General features: G+C 44.8%; 2 long non-coding RNA genes across 2 annotated transcripts; one reads left to right on the forward strand and one right to left on the reverse strand.

Annotated features, from left to right (window-relative positions):
• Positions 1–227: 227 nt before the first annotated feature.
• Positions 228–12,179, forward strand: LOC105510451. The gene is made up of 3 exons (XR_001001564.1): positions 228–617; positions 4,595–4,694; positions 12,003–12,179. It is a non-coding gene; the product is annotated as an uncharacterized LOC105510451 (long non-coding RNA).
• LOC105510445 lies at positions 4,567–16,333 on the reverse strand. Its single transcript, XR_001001563.1, has 5 exons — positions 15,965–16,333; positions 14,894–15,074; positions 11,795–11,867; positions 10,571–10,708; positions 4,567–4,993 (listed from the first exon to the last, which is right to left on the reverse strand). It is a non-coding gene; the product is annotated as an uncharacterized LOC105510445 (long non-coding RNA).
• Between the last annotated feature and the right edge of the window lie 1,663 nt (positions 16,334–17,996).

Below are 17,996 nucleotides of genomic sequence, written 5' to 3' on the forward strand. Positions count from 1 at the left end.
CTTGAATCCTCTTCAAGAACTGTTAGTTTTTCCCACCTTTGAGAACCACACTCACCTTTTAGGGCAGCTTTTCCTGAGTGACTAACAAACACTCCCTGGTTGAGCTGAGGGGACAGGTCCAGCGAACAATGGCTTCTCTGTTGACATCACTCAGGCCTTAATGACACAGACTAGGCACAACAGCTGGTGCCCTCATGGGTGCCTATCAATATTTTGGGGAAGTTGTGTTGCCCCATCCACCACCCTGTGTAGTGATTCTGGAATTTGCTATTTGATATGAGCAAATGAAGAGACGGAAGGGGCTGTTCACCACTCAGGCTGCAAGCAAGCCGGTCGTGCCCATCTGCCAAGAGGACTCCTTGTGTGCCTCCAAAATGGCCTGGTCCTTAACTTGATCTGCTTGGACTGATTGCAAACAGTGGCTTAGCTTCCTCTAGACCAGAGGACATTCTGTGCTCCCAAAACAGAATGCTACACATGGGAACAAGGGAAAGGGAGGCTTTGAGAGGTCAGCCAGCAAGGTCCCTGCTTCAAGCCTAAAACCAGTGTAATTAGGTGAAGACTGAGCAGGATAAGGCTTTGCGAGGAATATCCCTGGCATGTCAAGGTGATCGCAGGTACGTGATTTGGCTCCTTTTGGGTCTTCCTACAACTCTTAGAGGCAAATAGGGCGGGTATTATTACTCTAGTTCTACCAAGGGAGAAACTAGGTTCTAAAAGTCAACTAAGGAAGTTATGTAACTTACTGGCAGACAGGACACAAGAAACCTCAAATTCCTGACATCTGTTCCAGTTTTTCCCATCACCCCATGTTGCCCTTCAGCAGGGCTTAAGGAAAACAGTCAATGCAAGTCCTAGCCTTTCCAGCTGGGCTGAAGTTAGAAACTGGCATGGATTTGCATTGGAGTAGCTGGGGCCTGGGAGGCTACATATACTGTTTCTACTTGCTCATATTGCAAGGCAAGGCTATATGGCTCAGCAGGGCTGAGACTATTTGGAGACTCTATTTTTACGTGGTCATGGTGAGGGCAAGTGCAAATGAGAAAAGGGTACAACAATTTGCATTTGTGTGTGTGTGAGTGTGTGTGTGTGTGTGTGTGCATGCACATGTGCACATGTCTGGGCACACAGATGAGAAGACATTACTGTCATGATGGCTGTTGCAGGTGGATGGAACAGGTTCCCTTGCAGGTCATCTGCAGCTTCATGGATACACTGTGGCTTCTTACCCAGAGATGCTTCTGCATCTCTGCCTGATGACTCTCTCTGGCCACAGAAATTTGTTAAGCCCCTGCATGGGGAAGCCCAGAAGAGCATCAGAGTTAAAGGTGCCTGGAGCAACCCTTAACCAATGAAGGATGGAACTGGTTTAAAAAAAATAATAAAGTCTTTTTTTTTTTTAACCTCCTGCCAACAGGAAAATCGATGTGTTTTCTACTGAGCCTTTGAGAGGGACTCCAGGGCAAGTAAAACCCAAGTGCTATGTGCAGCATCCCGCTCATGAATACCCCCTTTATTGGCTAACCCGCCTCTCTCTATCTTGCTTCTCCAATCCCTCACTGTGTTTCTGGGGATCATATCCCCAGTAAACATTTGCATCTAGATTCCTGTGTCAGGAATCGAAACTAAGACAGTGGCCCGGTTCCTGCCTCCTGAGAGTGCCTTGTATGTGGTGGGTTTTCAGCCCTGCCAGATTCCTGCTGAGTGGCAGGTATGCATTTCCATGTTGGGCATTGCCCCCTTTCAGCCACTGGCCAGGAAGACTGTGGCTCTGGTAGAAATAATTACAGAGTTTTCCAGGTTGGAAGAATCTCATCTCCAGGAGGACCCCTCCAATAGGCCAGCAAGGATAAGAAACAGAATGAAGATGGGTGCATGCCTGTGGTCTCAATTGGGGAGGCTACGGTGAGAGGATCACTTGAGCCCAGGGGTTTGAGGCTGCAGCGAGCTAAGATGACAACTGCACTCCAGCTTGGGTGACAGAGACCCCATCTCAAATAAATAAGAAACAGTGAATGGAATTAAAACAGTGAATGTTCATTAAAAACAATGCCAAATTGAAGCAAGCTTGGAGTTTTCTTGTTGAGCACATGGGCTCCTGAGCAGGTGCAGCCTCAGCTACTCCTCATTACCTTTCACTGAGCAAGCCACGCCTGTAAGAGCTCACTTTCACGGCGCATGTCTGGATTGACTTACTATCTAAATTTCTCTTAGTGCTGCAGCAGGAGAGTCTTCTGCAGCATAGGAAGGTAGTATCAGAACTCCCTGGGGTAGGATCCAGTTTCTGGATGATGCATTCCCATCAGTTCTCCCGAGCTCCAGCAGACAACACATTCGACTTGCAACCAAACAGACACATGAAAGTAAATGTGCACTCCTAACATTTTGTAACCTGCCTCCCACAAAACAGAAGGCACTCTTCCCTTTGCCTTATTCCCTGCCTTGCTCTTGACATTTTTACAGCCGACTTTGCGTTTCTGACACCTCCCACTTGAATTGGCTTCTGGTCTCTCCTGGCCTGAGAATCCTAGTCATGTGACCTATCCCAGTGCACACTCTGGGCTCTCTTTACGGCCAGGCCACACTCCTCCTTGCCTTGACATTTAGGGCCTGTCATTTCTTTTCCTCTTCTGCTCCAATAAATCAGGACCAGTCAATCAATATTCACTGCCCTCTGGGTGGTGTTTAGGGAAGCTGATGCTGGGCTGAGGAGGATTTTCTGTGTGCACGGCGGTTGAAAGCAAGCATTGCCTTTCTGCTCCCATTCTGTGGCTTAGCGACAGTGAGAATGAAACCCTGGGCAGGAGCCCAGGCTCCATGTTCAGGTGTCTTGTCTGACTTGTACAAAGCTGAGTGCTCAACCCAGACAAAGCAACAATGGCCTGTTCCTGGGTGCTGCCTTGTTTATAGTTCAGACCTGTGCCACTGGTTTAGCTCGTTCACCTCAGAAAGTGTGGTGTGGAATGGAATGATCAGCAGCCTGAAGACACAGAGGCTGTGCCAGTTCTGGCCCTCCCTGCCTCCCATACCACATGCTGGAATGTGGGTTTAATCCAGCCTAGAAGCAAAGGGGAAGCAAACCTCTTGAGTGCCTAGTGGCGGGTGTTAAGTAATGCCCTTCAAGGGCATGAATGTATGGGAGGATAAAGTCATCAGAAAGAGAGAAAGCAGAAAGCAAGGGAAGATAGGAAATGGGAGAGATCAAAATGAGAAAAGAGGAAAATGAATACACAAAGTGATCATTAGGCAGAGGAATAGCTTGCTGCCACTTACAACTCTTTGAGTGGCACTGATGCCATTTATTATTCATCCCTGTTTCAAAGTGGAGTCAGGAGCTAGTGGATGCATGTGCTCTCTCCAGAGAAGACACACAGCTCAGATTTTCAAACCATGTTGCCTCCCATGGTTCCCTATATTAGAATTCAGGACAACTCTACTTGCTCAACTGTGAGAGGTCTTAACCAAAGGGTTTGAAGATGCTTTATAAAAAATAAATAACCTCTGCAAAGGTAAGATGATGTATTTTTCCTCCTGTTCACCACAAGACTTGAATACACACTATCAGCACAACCCCCAAAGGTAATTTTAAGATGCAGGTTTAGAAGATTCTTTCCAAAAGAGACCATGACAGGTAGGCTGATCATAATATCTGGCACATAGTAGGTGCTCAATAAATGTCTGAAATTGAGTTAGTGAATGATTGAATATGAGAGACAGATCAAGAAGAATATTTTAACAAGAAGATACTTGAGTACTTAATACTGATACTTTTTCAGAACATCTGATTGTTTCTGTTCTGGGCCTCATGGATTTAAGGATGAGTGAACTTTCCAAGTGCACATTCACTGGCTGGCCTGAGGTCACACATACATGCTCCAGGGTGCTGAGTGCAAGGAAGATTTGGACAATGCACAGTAATGGCAGAGGTTGACCTGGCCAGGAGATTCTGGAGAGGTCTCTAGAAAAGCAGGTTGCAAAGCTGCTGAGGTCTCACCAAGCAGCCCTGGAAGACAAACATAAAGATAGCAAAGGTATGAAACAGCCTATTGTGTCAGAGAGGTGCAATAGAATGGCTTGGTCAAATCAGAAAAGAGTGTGTGTATATGGGTGAGTGTTGGAGGGTGGGGCAACCACTGACCTTTTTGGTCACCATAGGTTTTTCAGTGCCTTCTATGTGACCAAACACTGGCATTAGTAGGTTCACTTATTTAGCTCCTCCAGGGAAGCTGAAATCCCATGTATAAGCTATTGCTTTGTCATCGGGGAGGGTGTGTGTATACCCATGTCTCCCTAAGTCCTCATGGTTTGTGGTAGAGGAGAATGATCTTTTACTTTCAAATCGCCTCATGGTGCTTATCTGGTTTCTAGTCTGTATTTCACTTCGCTGTGAACTACCTTGGGGCAAAACCTTCTTGCTTTTTGAGCACAGTGAGCACAAAAGAGTTTTACTGAATGGATGGATGCATGGGTGGACAATGGCCGGACAAGACAGGTGGCTGTTCAGAATCCTATGAAAGCCCTTAAGCTCTGCTGTTCTCTCCTAAGACAGGAAAATTCATTTTTTTAATCATGAGTGCTCTTTCTTTATTACTAGCCTTGCAAGTTCTCCCCCGAGGCACAGAGCCCAGAAGAAATCAGCGTGGAATGAAAAGAGTCAAGGTTGGAGCCCCCAAAGAACTTAGCAAGAATGCTAAGTAAGGGTTGTATAGGAGGGTGGCCAGCACAGGCCCTGAGGCCTGGGAGGAAGGGGAAGGACTTGGAGGCTTTGCAGACCCTCAGACTCTTGGGCCCCCAGCAGTACCCGCAGACACAAGTCCCAGTGCTGGAATATTGTGCACACATCTGCTGCAGAATACCTTGGGAGCCAAAGGATTTGATGAAGCTCAAATCAGAGTAGATAGAAGGCAATTATGTTTTTGCATCCTCGGCTCCTGCCACCCTGCAGCTCCCTGGGGATGCACTTGTGGCATTTGGGTGTTTTTCTCACAAAGGCCTGGAGAGAGAAAAACAGCCACTCACCATCTAATAAATTATCCACCATGTGACCACTTCTGCCGGCCTTGTTCTGACACTTCTCCCCTTCTGATTGTAGGCAATAATTACCCTCTAATTGCTAAGATAATCTTGCTTATGGAGCTAGAGCAGCAATGAAAAGCTGTCATTAGTTATGGCTCGTCCTGAATGTTGATTTAAGCTGAATTACACCTCAGTTCAATCTGAAGAGCAACCCCCACTCAAATGAGGCAAGGTTTTTGGAGACCTGGAACTGGGCGCCACAGCATGTTTCTAGCTTCTCTCCTGGCCTAAGGGCTATACCTGACTTGAGAAAGGTCACTCATCAGCCCCTCCACAAACAGGGCCCTGCAGTGGGATAGATCCCTTTGTGTCTGAGGGCCACCCACCCACAGTGGATAGAGAATGACTGCAGGAAGGCAGAGGGTGCACCTAATGCCCCCAACCAACAAGTGGATTTCCCTGCAATTCAGATCGGCCTTTGACCCTGTGCCATTATCTCTTTTCTCAAAGCACATGACTGAATGGCAGAAAAATATCACAAATCATTAACGTAATCAGTGTTTATTGGACACCCCATATTCACATTGCTTGGCACTGGATGCGTACAGCCTGTGAAGCTTATTTTCCTGCAACATGAGCACAGAGTCTGTGTGGAAGGCAAAGGGCATATATGGAAATCTGCGGCAGTAGCATCGGACACACTAACGAGCATCAATTTTCAGATGGGGTGAAACGGAGGAAGAGCTTAAGAGAAATTCCGGAGTGTGAGCTGCAGGGCAGGCTTGGCAATATCGGTCACTCGGTTGAATACTTCATTTATCTAACTCTATTGAAGACCCACTAAGTGACAAGTATGGAACAAGGCACCAAGAATTTTAAAAATAATGGACCATTGCCCAGAGATTTTGAAGAGCTCACATTCTGCTGAGAATTGAAGTGTGAATATACTATAAAAATAATTGGAATACAATATCCATGGAGAGTAGGGAGTATTAGGAAAGCATCAAAGAAAGGCTGATGGATTCAGCCAGAGGGGATGGGAGCTAGCTTTGAATTAGGCCTGGAAGGGTTGGTGAACTTTTGAAAGGTTGGCTGCAGGCATTTTTGGCCTGGAAGCTGAAAGGGCATGGAGTAGTTAAAGTAATACGAAGTAGTTCTGTGCGACCAAAGAGCATCTGGGGCAAGGCGTAGTGAGGGGATGCAGCTGGAGAGAGGCTCAGAATAGCTAGTTCTGAAAGCTTCTGAGTGTCCTGTGAAGGATGTGGGCTTTACATAACCGGTTCTAGGTAGACAGAGGACGTAGACAGCCTCACTCTGGCCAGTGTGGAGGGGACCAGATGGAAGGAGGGAAGGCCAGGGCCAACAAGGCCCACAGGAAAGTGGGCAACATTACTAGAGTTGCAGGAAAACCTTTCAGAGATGCATGGGAGATGGAGTTCATTCAGCTCTTATGTTGCTTTTCTCTCTTCAATGCCTTTCGGGTACCCTACACACAGTTGTCTTATAATTCTCCTAATTTTCTTATTCTGGAAGCCTTTCCACATATTTCTCTTGGGCTCTGAGTTCTATCCTCTATTTCTGTAATGCTAGGCTGCATGACCAGTTTTGTCTCTGGTTGGGGATGAGACACACCAGGGTGCACACTCAAGTTAGTGGAAGTTTCCTACCACAGGCTGGACTCAACCTGAAGTCCCTTTTTATGGTCAAAACAACTCTTTTCAAGTTGATAGATTCTCACCTGAAGCAGAAGTTACTTGCTTAAGGATCTGGACCCCTTTCTACGTACTCCATCAGGGGTGTTAATCATTTAGGGGTCAAAGGTCAGCTGGCCTATAAACACAAATTTACTGGACACCTGCTGTTTACACATCACACTGCTATTCCAGGTTGTGTTCAAGAAAGAGTTTAGACTCTGAGTCTCTGCAATAGTCCTTTTAATCCCTTCCACTGCCAACAATGCTTGCTGCTGGCTTGGGACAGCCTGCCTATGTGCTGTTGCAAAATGAATCTCTCTTAAAACACTCACAAAGCCTGACACATGTCAGTCAGTTGGACTCCCAGCACCTGCCAATGGACACAGAAACAAGAGAAGGGCTGGTTTCTGGACTGCTTTCCAGATAATAAATCTAGCCATATGGAGGAAGCAGCCTCTCCTTTGGAGATGGTAAATCAATTTTCCTAAAAACAAACAAATTTGCATTTCTCTGAGCCTGTTTTTCCCATTTCCCAAAGTTAACATATTCTGGATAATAAAACAAAAGGAAAATAGTAGGTTGATGTAGCACCTCCTATGTATGTGATTATCTGTAAAACATCATACTGGGTACTACAGCTAATAAACAAACCAAGGCTTGGCCTCTGACCTCATGGACCTTATATTCTACTTGGAGATGTACAGAGCTGGATTAATACATTTAGGGGCTCCAACCTGAAATGATTATAGTCCTTCCCACCCATAAACAGATGCTTAAAAAAAGAAAACAGAATTTATGTGTAAGCAAAATTTCTGCATGTTCTTATTGCAAAACTCTGGTTAAGTTAATTGAATTGAAGATGAGCTTTTCTCGTGTTCTGGTACCCTTGTTTTGTTGGTGTTCTAAGCATGGGCTTCATCTACCTACTAGTAACCTGGATGGGCCATAACTATGCACATCAGAAGCTGTAAAACTGTATATACCAGACAATTTTACAAGAAGAAAAGTACATGGTGAGTCCCTGTGTCATTCAGGGTTCTCCAGAAAAACAGAACCAAGAGGAGAGGGGTGTGTGTGTGTGTGTGTGTGTGTGTGCACGCGTGTGTGTGTTGAGAAAGAGGGAGAGAGAGTTTTATTTCAAGGAACTGACTTAAGTGATTGTGCGGGTGGCTTGAAAGTCTAAAATTTGTAGTGAAGGCTGGCAGGCTGGAAACTCAGGCAGAGGTGAAGGTACACTCCACAGGCAGGATTTCTTCTTCCCCAGAGAAACCTCAGTTTTGTTTCTAAGGCTTTTCACTGATTGAATGAGGTCCACCCATACTAGTGACAATAATCTCCTTTACTTAAAGTCAAGTGATTGTAGATGTTAATCATATCTACAAAATATTGCCATAGCAACACCTAGATAAGTGTTTGATTGAGTAACTGGCTACAGCCTAGCCAAGTTGACACATAAAACAGACCGTCACAGTCCCCAGCAAAGGTGTAGCCATGAGTACTGTGGATGGTCAGAGATGGGAATCTGAGGATGTGATAGCTGGAAGGGAATTTAGAGATCACCAAGTTTAATCTTCATGCACAGGGAGAGTGCCTGCCGTGCTTGGTTTGTATGAAGTCTTGAAAACAAGTTTTCCCAATCCAGTAGCATGTTTTACGTGAGGGATTCAAGTGGACTTTTACAGAGGCATGGGGTCTGGATGCTTTCTCGATCAGGGCATGGTGAATCAGAATGCACATAGCAGATGTCCAAATAATATTTTTTAATTAGATCACATTGGATCTAGGCCTGAGGCTTAGTCCTATCCTTTGAGGACAAGATCCAAGACTATCGTTTCACTGATATATATCCCTAGGGCCTAGCCTAGTCTTGGTACGTAATAGGTGCTCAAAAGCATTGGTGGAATTCATTAATAGAATGAATGCATGGAATTCAGGCCAGTTGGATGAGCACTATCCTGATTCTATCATAGGAATGTAGACAGAGAAAGGAATTATTCTAAGCATGAATCTGAGTTTCCTCATCTGTCAGATGAAAATGCTAATATATTACCTTTCTAACAGGTGTATCCAAAGGAGTATCTGAGCAAATACATCTAATTATCACAGCACTTGGCATATAGTAGGTGCTCAATAATCAGTAGTGATTGCTATGACAATATTTTTTTTTTAAACTCTTTTTTTCTTCATTATGCTTTAAGTTCTGGGGTACGTGTGCAGAATGCAGTTTTGTTACATAGTTATGCACGTGCCATGATGGTTTGCTGCACCCATCAACCTGTCACCTACATTAGGTATTTCTCCTAATGTTATCCCTCCCCTAGCCCCCCACCCCCCAACAGGCCCCAGTGTGTGATGTTCCCCTCCCTATGTCCATGTGTTCTCATTGTTCAACTCCCACTTACGGGTAAGAACATGCGGTGTTTGGTTTTTTGTTCTTGTGATAGTTTGCTGAGAGTGATGGTTTCCAGCTTCATTCACGTCCCTGAAAAGGACATGAACTCATCCTCCTTTATGGCTGCATAGTATTCTATGGTGTATCTGTGCTGCATTTTCTTTATTCAGTCTATTATTGATGGACATTTGGGTTGGTTCCAAGTCTTTGCTATCGTGAATAGTGCTGCAATAAACATACGTGTGCATGTGTCTTTATAGTAGAATGATTTATAATCCTTTGAGTATATGCCCAGTAATGGGATTGCTGGGTCAAATGGCATTTCCAGTTCTAGATCCTTAAGGAATTGCCACACTGTCTTCCACAATGGTTGAACTACTTTACAGTCCCACCAACAGTGTAAAAGCATTCCTATTTCTCCACATCCTCTCCAGCATCTGTTGTGTACTAACTTTTTGAGGATCGCCATTCTAACTGACGTGAGATGGTATCTCACTGTGGTTTTGATTTGCATTTCTCTAATGACCAGTGATGATGAGCATTTTTTCATATGTCTGTTGGCTGCATAAATGTCTTTTTTTGAGAAGTGACTGTAACAATATTTTACACAATACAACTCTTGTAGATGCTGGAGGTGCCATGCCCAGAGCACCTTTACCAGCCATGCACCCATCCTCCAGCTCTGGATACTGAGTGTCAACAGTTCACAGCTGCCCACTTTTCCAGAGAATTGCTCTCTACTGAAATAAGAGATGTGTTCACTAGGAGGTTATGGTTCCTGTCCCCAGGGGGATAGCCCACAGCCAATGACTGATCCACACAGAAAGACAAAGGGTTGGCCAACCCCATAGCTCAAAGTGATCAGGCTGCAGCCAGTCTCCAGCTGAGCTCTCCTCTAGCTTTTCTCCCTGCCTATTAGGCTCCTCTCACTCCCTTTCTCCTGAGAGCATGACCTCAGTAAATCACTTGACCAAGAGTCCTTTTCTTAGACTCTGCTTCTAGGGAACCTAACTTAGACACTGTTACTTGGAGACAGCCGCCAACTTTTTGCCTGTGCAATAATGCCATTTTCTGGTTGTGATTCTGATATTCAGACCCCTGAGTGAGTCTCTGCCACGAAATGTTCTTAGCTAGAAGAAGAACATGGCCTTGCAACTGCAGCTGGCAGCTGGCACTTGGCTCATCCACAGCTAACCTCTTCAATCAGCAAGGCTGGTGTACTCATCTTCTTTGTGTTACATTTTGCCTAATTCTGCCTGCCCAAGTCAATTCAATCAGCCTAGCTTGTTCCGTAAACCAAATAATCACAAGTTCAACCACCAAGGCTTGAATTTCAGGGAAAACATTCACTCACTCACTCACTCATTCATTCATTCATTCCTCCAACATTTATGGAGTGTTGTCCACAAAGCCAGGTACTGGAGATGTAGCTACTAACATAGATAAGACATGCCCTCTGGGAACTCACAGTCTGGAGGGAGAAACGGACAAATAAATAGGCAACTGCAGAGGCGTTTGTGATCCATTCTGTAATATGATGCTATGAGAACACAGAGGAGATGAGCCAGGATGGAGGTCAAATGGATTGGTCTTCATTGCGGTTGACCTAAACAGAAATAAATAGAATAGATATCCCTTAGCACACTGCAAACCAAAGTGGTTACTTCAAAGAAGAAGGTGTCACATGTACAAAGATGTGTAGTTTTAAGCACAAAGAATGGTTGCCTAGTGATGGACAGAATAAAGATATATAAATGCAAAATGACTCTGCCTTCTGTGTTATTACTGCTGTAGCTTTTCTCCCACTCAAACACTCACTTCCTGGGACTCAAAGAAAGTACAGCTGAATTAGATGGTTTTTAGCAGGGGACTGGCTAGATCAGTGGAAATCACAACCGAGTTCTCCCACTGCCTTTCTATCCAGCAGCACTGTGGATCACCCGCAGACAAGGTCAGGATGCAGTGGTCTCACTGCACGGCTGCCTTATTATTGCTTATTCCTCCTATGCCATTCATCAATCTACTCTGGCAAGACATGCAGAGGTTATAGCCTAATTATGAGGTTAGGAATGTTAATTGTTCTATGTTGACATTAGTGTAGCTGGTGCTAATGGGAAACTAATTACTAATCTGTGCCTTTACGGCCATTTTCATTGCCCTCTTGTGGTTTTGTAGTTATTTGGCTATAGATGGTAATGACTTAATATGTGGCTGCTATTATTGCTTTGACTGTACAATTGGGAGAGTAAGAAAAGAGGAGGTGTTTTGGAGAAGTTGGAGCCTTTTAAATACTTTTACTTTTCTTAAGGTTTTTTTTTTTTTTCTTTGCAAGGGGTTTCCTTGGGCAGTAAGAATGTAAAATTCTAAAAATATCAGTGTTTTGATGTTTCAAGGACCTCAAGATCTTACTCATAAGTCAGCTGTTGTTGATCATGTGCTGGGCTCTGAAAGATGAGGAGTGCTCCTGGTCTCTCTGAATGCCACCTCCCACCCACTTTCCTGAGCTGTAGGCCCAGAGGTCAATCTAGATCTCTCCATGTCACTTATTCTCCAGTGCCCCACGTCCAGTCACTCTTGAAGCCCATCGATTGTATCCTGAGCATCTCCCTTCTGTTGCCTCCTCTCTGGTGCTGATCACGGCTCTGCTTATCTGTCTTTTCCTTGGACCACTGATTGGCAACCACCAACTTACCAATCTCTGCGCCTCTATTTTCAGACTCTATTTTCGGTTCCTGGTTTAAAATCCTCCAATGGCTCTTCTTTGACTACAAAATAAAACACAAACTCCTTTTCAAGACACTTCAAGAGCTAACCCTTGCCCACCTTTTTAACTTCTTCTTCCACATTTCCTCCTCGTTTCCAATAGCCCCGTGTAGCACTCATTATTTGTTCTTTTCCAGGTACATCATGCTGTCTCCTCCTGCCTCCATGCTGGCGCATATGCCGCCCTTCCTCCATGGAATGCCCTCATCTTCCAGAGGCTGCTCCATTTGAAAGCCTTCCCTGATTCATCCAGGCAAATTAACAGATAATAACTGCTTTATCTACTAAATATTAAACTCTCTCAAGGCAGGGTCTATATTTGCCTTATTTACCACTGTGGTCACAAGCCTGTTACATCACCTGGCCTATGGAGAGTACACACTAAATATTCAAAATAAGGAACTGAAAAAGTCTGTATTATGGTTTGGATATGGTTTATTTGTTCCCACCAAACTCATGTTGAAATTTGACCCCCATTGCAGTGGTGGTGGGAGGTGGAGCCTAATGGGAGGTGTTTGGGTCATGGGGGCAGATCCCTCATGAATGACTTGTCATGGTTCTCACCAAGTGACTGAGTTCCTGCTCTGGGGAGGCTAGACTAGTTCTTGTGAGAGTGGATTTATTTCCAAAAGAGTGCGTTGGTATAAAACCCAGAGTCCCTTAGGTTTTGCCTCTCTTCACAAGTATTCGCTTCCCCTGTGACCTTCTCTGCCGTGTTTTTTAACCCAGCACGTGGTTCTCACCAGATGCTGAGCAGATGTTGGCACCATGCTTCTCGTACTTCCCAGACTGCAGAGCTGTGAGCTAAACAAAACTCTTTTCTTTATAAATTACCTAGGCTTAGGTATTCTATTATAGCAGCATTGAACAGATTTAGGAAAGCCCTCAAGGCAAGACATACTTTTGATATCTACTTAGACACACAGATTAAAAGGTTACATAACCACATCTCTTTCTAGAGATAGGTTGCAAATGAATGTTTTCGTGCATAACATTTCAAGTAATACATTGAAACCTCATCAATTCAGACTAATGGGAGCAGGAAAGAAACAGGTTCTTTTAAATTTGTGGTATATTTCAATTTCAGGCTTTTTGCCTCAGGCCAGTTTATTTCAGTATCTACCAAGCACCTACCATGTGCTAGGTATGGTCCTGGACACAACACTGACTATATGAACATAAATATGACATGGTTCCTGACTTGGAGATGCCTAAAGCCCTTTGATAAATGCCTTTCTGTAGACTTAATACACTATATTCACTCTAAATATAACTTGTTTCTTTAAATCATATGGTCATCTCTGCCTGGTTTTGTCTGGAACTTTCCTTCCTGCCTTGCCTATTTGGCTAATTATTACTTGCCTTTCCCACATCAAAACCTCCTCTGGCTAAGACCACATCTCTCCTGCTCTTCCTCCTTTCCTTCCCCAGAATCATTCTCTCTGTTCCTCTTCTGTTTCCCCAGGGCCCTCCCTGTAGTCCTGTCCACTGCACCATCCTCACTCCTTTCCCGCTATTCTGTGTGTTCCTTCAGGGCAGTGACCATCATTTTATTCTCTCTTTCTAGCACAGTGGCTGACACATGGGAGATGCTCAATGATTTTTGATGTTGTTGCAATGAATGAATAAATATATGAAACTAGAATTTTTAACTGGAGATCCTGCAAGCCTCTTTTTAATGAATTGTTTTATAATTGGGAACACTCACTCCTAGAGACCTAGGTCCCCAAAGTTCCTCAGTTTTCTCCCCTAGTCAACTAAGTTAACATCTCTTAGAGTATCATATTACCTCAGGATTTTATCAGATTCAGCCATAGGAAATTGCTATGTTTTGTGCATCAAAAACAGCTGAATATCAGCACATCATTCAGACGGTTCAAACTAATACTTAACAAACGTGCTCAATACCAATGGTGCCAAGGTAAACATCAAAGTGTCCATATTCAAATGAAGACTGGTTTCCTTACCTCATTCTGGGTCTCCCTGGCTTATGTCTCCAAAGCTATTCAGAATGATCTGCTAAGCCTGCTGCTTCCTTCAGCTTTCCTGACTGGGTCCAAAAATGCTTAGAGAGCTGTGCAGAAATCATCATTTTTAGAGTCACTTATGAAAGGTTAGCACTTAAACAGCCAGTTAGCAAAAGCCCAGTACAAAGCAAATGTATAATAATTGTCTTTGTATACCAAGTGGCACAATAACTGTTATTCATGCCATAGAGAGAATATCCAGTTGTTGGATGGAAGGGCTTGGGAGATGGTAGTTTGGTGAGGTCCCAATCTTTCTGGAAAGAGAGTCACATTGCTTGTCCTTGGGCCTTTAACTCTGCAGCCCTGCTCTTGTCCTATGTGGCCAACCCTCCCCACACCTCACCCCAGGACCAAGCTTTTGTGAGCTTCACAGCCTTTGCTCCATTTCCAAAGCAAGTGGTGCCACTGACTCTCAGCCTCTTGCCTCATTTCCTGTCTATGTCACTTTCACCCCTTAAATCTCACAACCAATATTTCTCCGCAGGAACCACCCTAGACTTCTCTCCTTCATGGAGACTGCATTTTCTCTGGTCACTCAAAATACCATTTCAGGATGTGTTGACAGATCTCTTGGGACCCAACCCCCAGCACTACTTTTACTTGGCTGATGTTGTCCGGTGCCCCTCTCTGTTCTTTACCAGCCCCAGAGACAATGATTGACAGCTATCTGAATCAAAGGGGCAGGAAAAGGGATGAGAACATAGGCCTGCCTCCCAAAGGATCTTCCTTTTGCCATCCGTCAGGTTCAAATGTCATATAACATTGGTCAAAACTCAGCCTCCACTCACCTCCCTCCTCACACCCCATATTCCCCAGGCTGACCTGGAAAGGTGGAGGAAAAGAAGGCAGAAGGGAGAGGCAAAGCCCAAGAACCTGAGTATTTTTCTCAGGCAAGACTCAGGACTGCTCTGGACATTCAGAAGCTGAGTGTGCAAGTGTGCTGTGTAGTTCAAGGTCACCACCACTGCAGAGGCCAAGGACACCTTAGTAGGAACTCTAACCTGCCTCCCAGGGAGAGCTGCTTCCAGATTTGCCCTGTAGGCAAATTCACTCTTTTCACCCTCTAAACAAATAAGTTCTTGCTCCCATTTCCCATGGTTTAGTCTTCAGTTTAAGTCTTTGGTCTCCTCTGGTCTATCAGCTCCCATCTCTCTCCCAGTCTTTTTCTTTATTCTGTGACATCTGTTGAATAAGGCACATAGGGTTTGTAGTCACTGTACTGTTCCTTGTGATTGTGAGGTAACAGGCTAATATTATCACTTTCTCAGAAAGTCTTCAAAATTATCATGTGGAAGGTGATGCATTCATCTGCTGGGAGGTGTCTGTGTGGTCAGATAAGATGATGGCTACATTCCATTCCAATCCTGTCACTCAATCGTTCTTCCTTAGTGGGCAGCTCCAGGGAGCCACCAAGGGACGTGATAGTTCAAAGCACTCAGCTAAAACGGAATTCCAAACATGGTACCCACAACTTGGGTTTCTAATCTTCCATTTGTACATCTGCATGTAGTCTGTCTCTGATTTAGGGTTTAGGTTCCTCTGCATTTTTTTTTTCTCCTGCCCTTTGAGAGTTTAATAAAAGTCAGAGGCATCTTGTAAATGGTGACTCAAGAATCATTATCAAAGACACCTCTTGCACAATAATATATAGTACAAACACTAATGTGTGTGGCTTTATCAGCTAGATTGCATGAACATAAAACAGCTCCCACACTTTTTAGCTGGAAAGGTATTTAATGTCTCCGTGCCTCAGTTTATTTGCCTGTAGAATGGGAATTATAATAGGATGTACCGTAGTGTTCACTGTAAAGATTAAGTGACTTAATGTATACAAGCACTTACAACAGTCTTTGGCAAATAGATGACAGTATATATATTATCCGTAATAATATGGTGGAAATATTTATTATCCCTCTTAAGAGTGTTCCTCTGCAGTTTAGAACTCAGGGATCCCCTTGAAGATGCCCCCGGATCTCCCGAAGTCTCTGGGCCTCTGAGAATCGCTAGTTTAGCAGAAAGAGTCCCAGACTAGAGGTCAGAAGACCTGGGAATGTTCATAGCCCCACACACACCACCGAGAGCCGACCACGGGCCAGTCCTCTTACCAGATTCTTCTGTTAGTTTACGAATTCTTCACCAGTTATGCAAGGTGGCTATCTTTTCCCCATTTCACAGACAAAATAAATTCAGAAGTGTTTAATGACGTAGTTCATGCTAGAAGCAGAAAACACGGGTCTGTCTGGAGTCACTACTAAGATCCCCCTTTAAAATCCCGCCACATGATTCTGAGTCAATCTCTCTTACTTCTGTCGGCGTCAAACAGGAATATCACCACCCTGCCCACCTCGCAGGGTGAGATTCCAACTAGAAAGTGTTTATGCAAGTCCGCCGTGGGTCGCGAAACGGCTGCTGGCATTGGAACAGAGATGCCAAACACAGTAAACGTCAAGGAGAAGCTAGGCAGCAGGAGCCGAACCGAGACGAGATTTGGGATCCCTCCTCCAGGCCCGAGGCCGAGGTCGCGCGGCTGAGTGGCAGGTGAATTAGCCAATAGAGCTGCAGGAGGTGGCAGGGGCGGGGCTGCCCTTTGGCCGCGCTCGGCCTTGTGGGAGAGCTAGCGGCCGCAGGTTTGTGTGCGCGGGTCTCGGCGCTGCGGATGGTCAACAGAGAGCTGCGGCCTGTGGAGCATTGTCTAATCTCAGAGCGCTGAGGGCGGGCACCGAGAATCCTGGCGTTAGTCCAAGGGGCCTGGCGAAATCTCATTAACGAGAACTGCAGGTTGTTGGTGAAGTCACGACGTAGTGCCAGTGGCCTCGTCCCCCTCTATGCGCAAGGGATCCTCACAGGCTGTGGAATCCGGGCTTTGGGACCCGCGGGGACCTGGGCCTTCTGCTTGCACTCTCATTCCTGAATGTTAAAGCGGCAGGGCCGGACTGGGAACAAGAGAAGGCTGGAGAAATAGCAGGGCCGGATTTTCCCCCCGATAACAGACATTTGCAGACCTCCTAGAAGGAAAAGTCTAGAAACAGTGGTATTGGGGAAAGAACGATGTGGCCGTTCTCATGTCTTGATGGGAACCCCTTTGCCCTTGAGACACCGTCGTCTCTCACCTGCTTTATCGTCATGATCTTCTGACTGGATTTCCTGCCCCGAGATTTGCCCATTGCTGTCAGACCCACTCCAGCCCAGGGTAATTGCTGCCAAGTGCTGCTGATCACCACATTCCCCCAACTTAAATACCTTTGCATGGTTTCCCATTGCCCTCAAGACAAAGGCCTGACACTGAACTGAACTCTCCAGGCAGTGGAGGTTCTGGCTTCCTGATGATGGTTGCAGCCCCATTTCTCACCACTTTCCACTCCCTTTCCCCAAGTCAGGGGTTTATGAGATTAATAAATGGATGAACAAGTTATTTCTAGAAATATCAGCAATATTATCAGAGTAAAAGGAACCATTATAATCTGACGATTAAAACCTATTGTGCTCAGGTATAACTTCAGATGGGGAAGTCAACTGTACTGGAATCCAGGGAACCTGAAGTCTTACGTTTGCTTAGCTAGTAGATTTTTCGCATAATCTGCCACATGTTGCATCCAGTCTCTGTTCCTTCATTTATAAAATAGGGCCAGTGAAGGAATGTTTACGTTTGCTTAGCTAGTAGATTTTTCGCATAATCTGCCACATGTTGCATCCAGTCTCTGTTCCTTCATTTATAAAATAGGGCCAGTGAAGGAATGTTTTCTATACTCGTATCTTTACCTTTATAAGCTACTTCAAAGATAAATCCAACAGAACAGGGAGAGGCACTTTACACAAAGTATTACTAATATATAATAAGATACACGCCATGATACACACCCTGAATTACCTTTAAAATCCTTTTCTGGGACACATAGAACTTGCACTTTATATATCATATAAGACAGTGGTTCCCAACCTTTTTGACATCAGGGACTGGTTTTGTGGAAGACAGTTTTTTCCACAGACCAGGGTGGAGGTGGGGAGAACGCTTTTGGGATGATTCAAGCACATTACATTTATTGTGCACTTTATTATTACATTGCAATATATAGTGAAATAATTATACAGTGCACCATAATGAAG

This window comes from Colobus angolensis, unplaced genomic scaffold (genome assembly GCF_000951035.1).
Source record: "Colobus angolensis palliatus isolate OR3802 unplaced genomic scaffold, Cang.pa_1.0 Scaffold101, whole genome shotgun sequence".
Classification (NCBI taxonomy): domain Eukaryota; kingdom Metazoa; phylum Chordata; class Mammalia; order Primates; family Cercopithecidae; genus Colobus; species Colobus angolensis.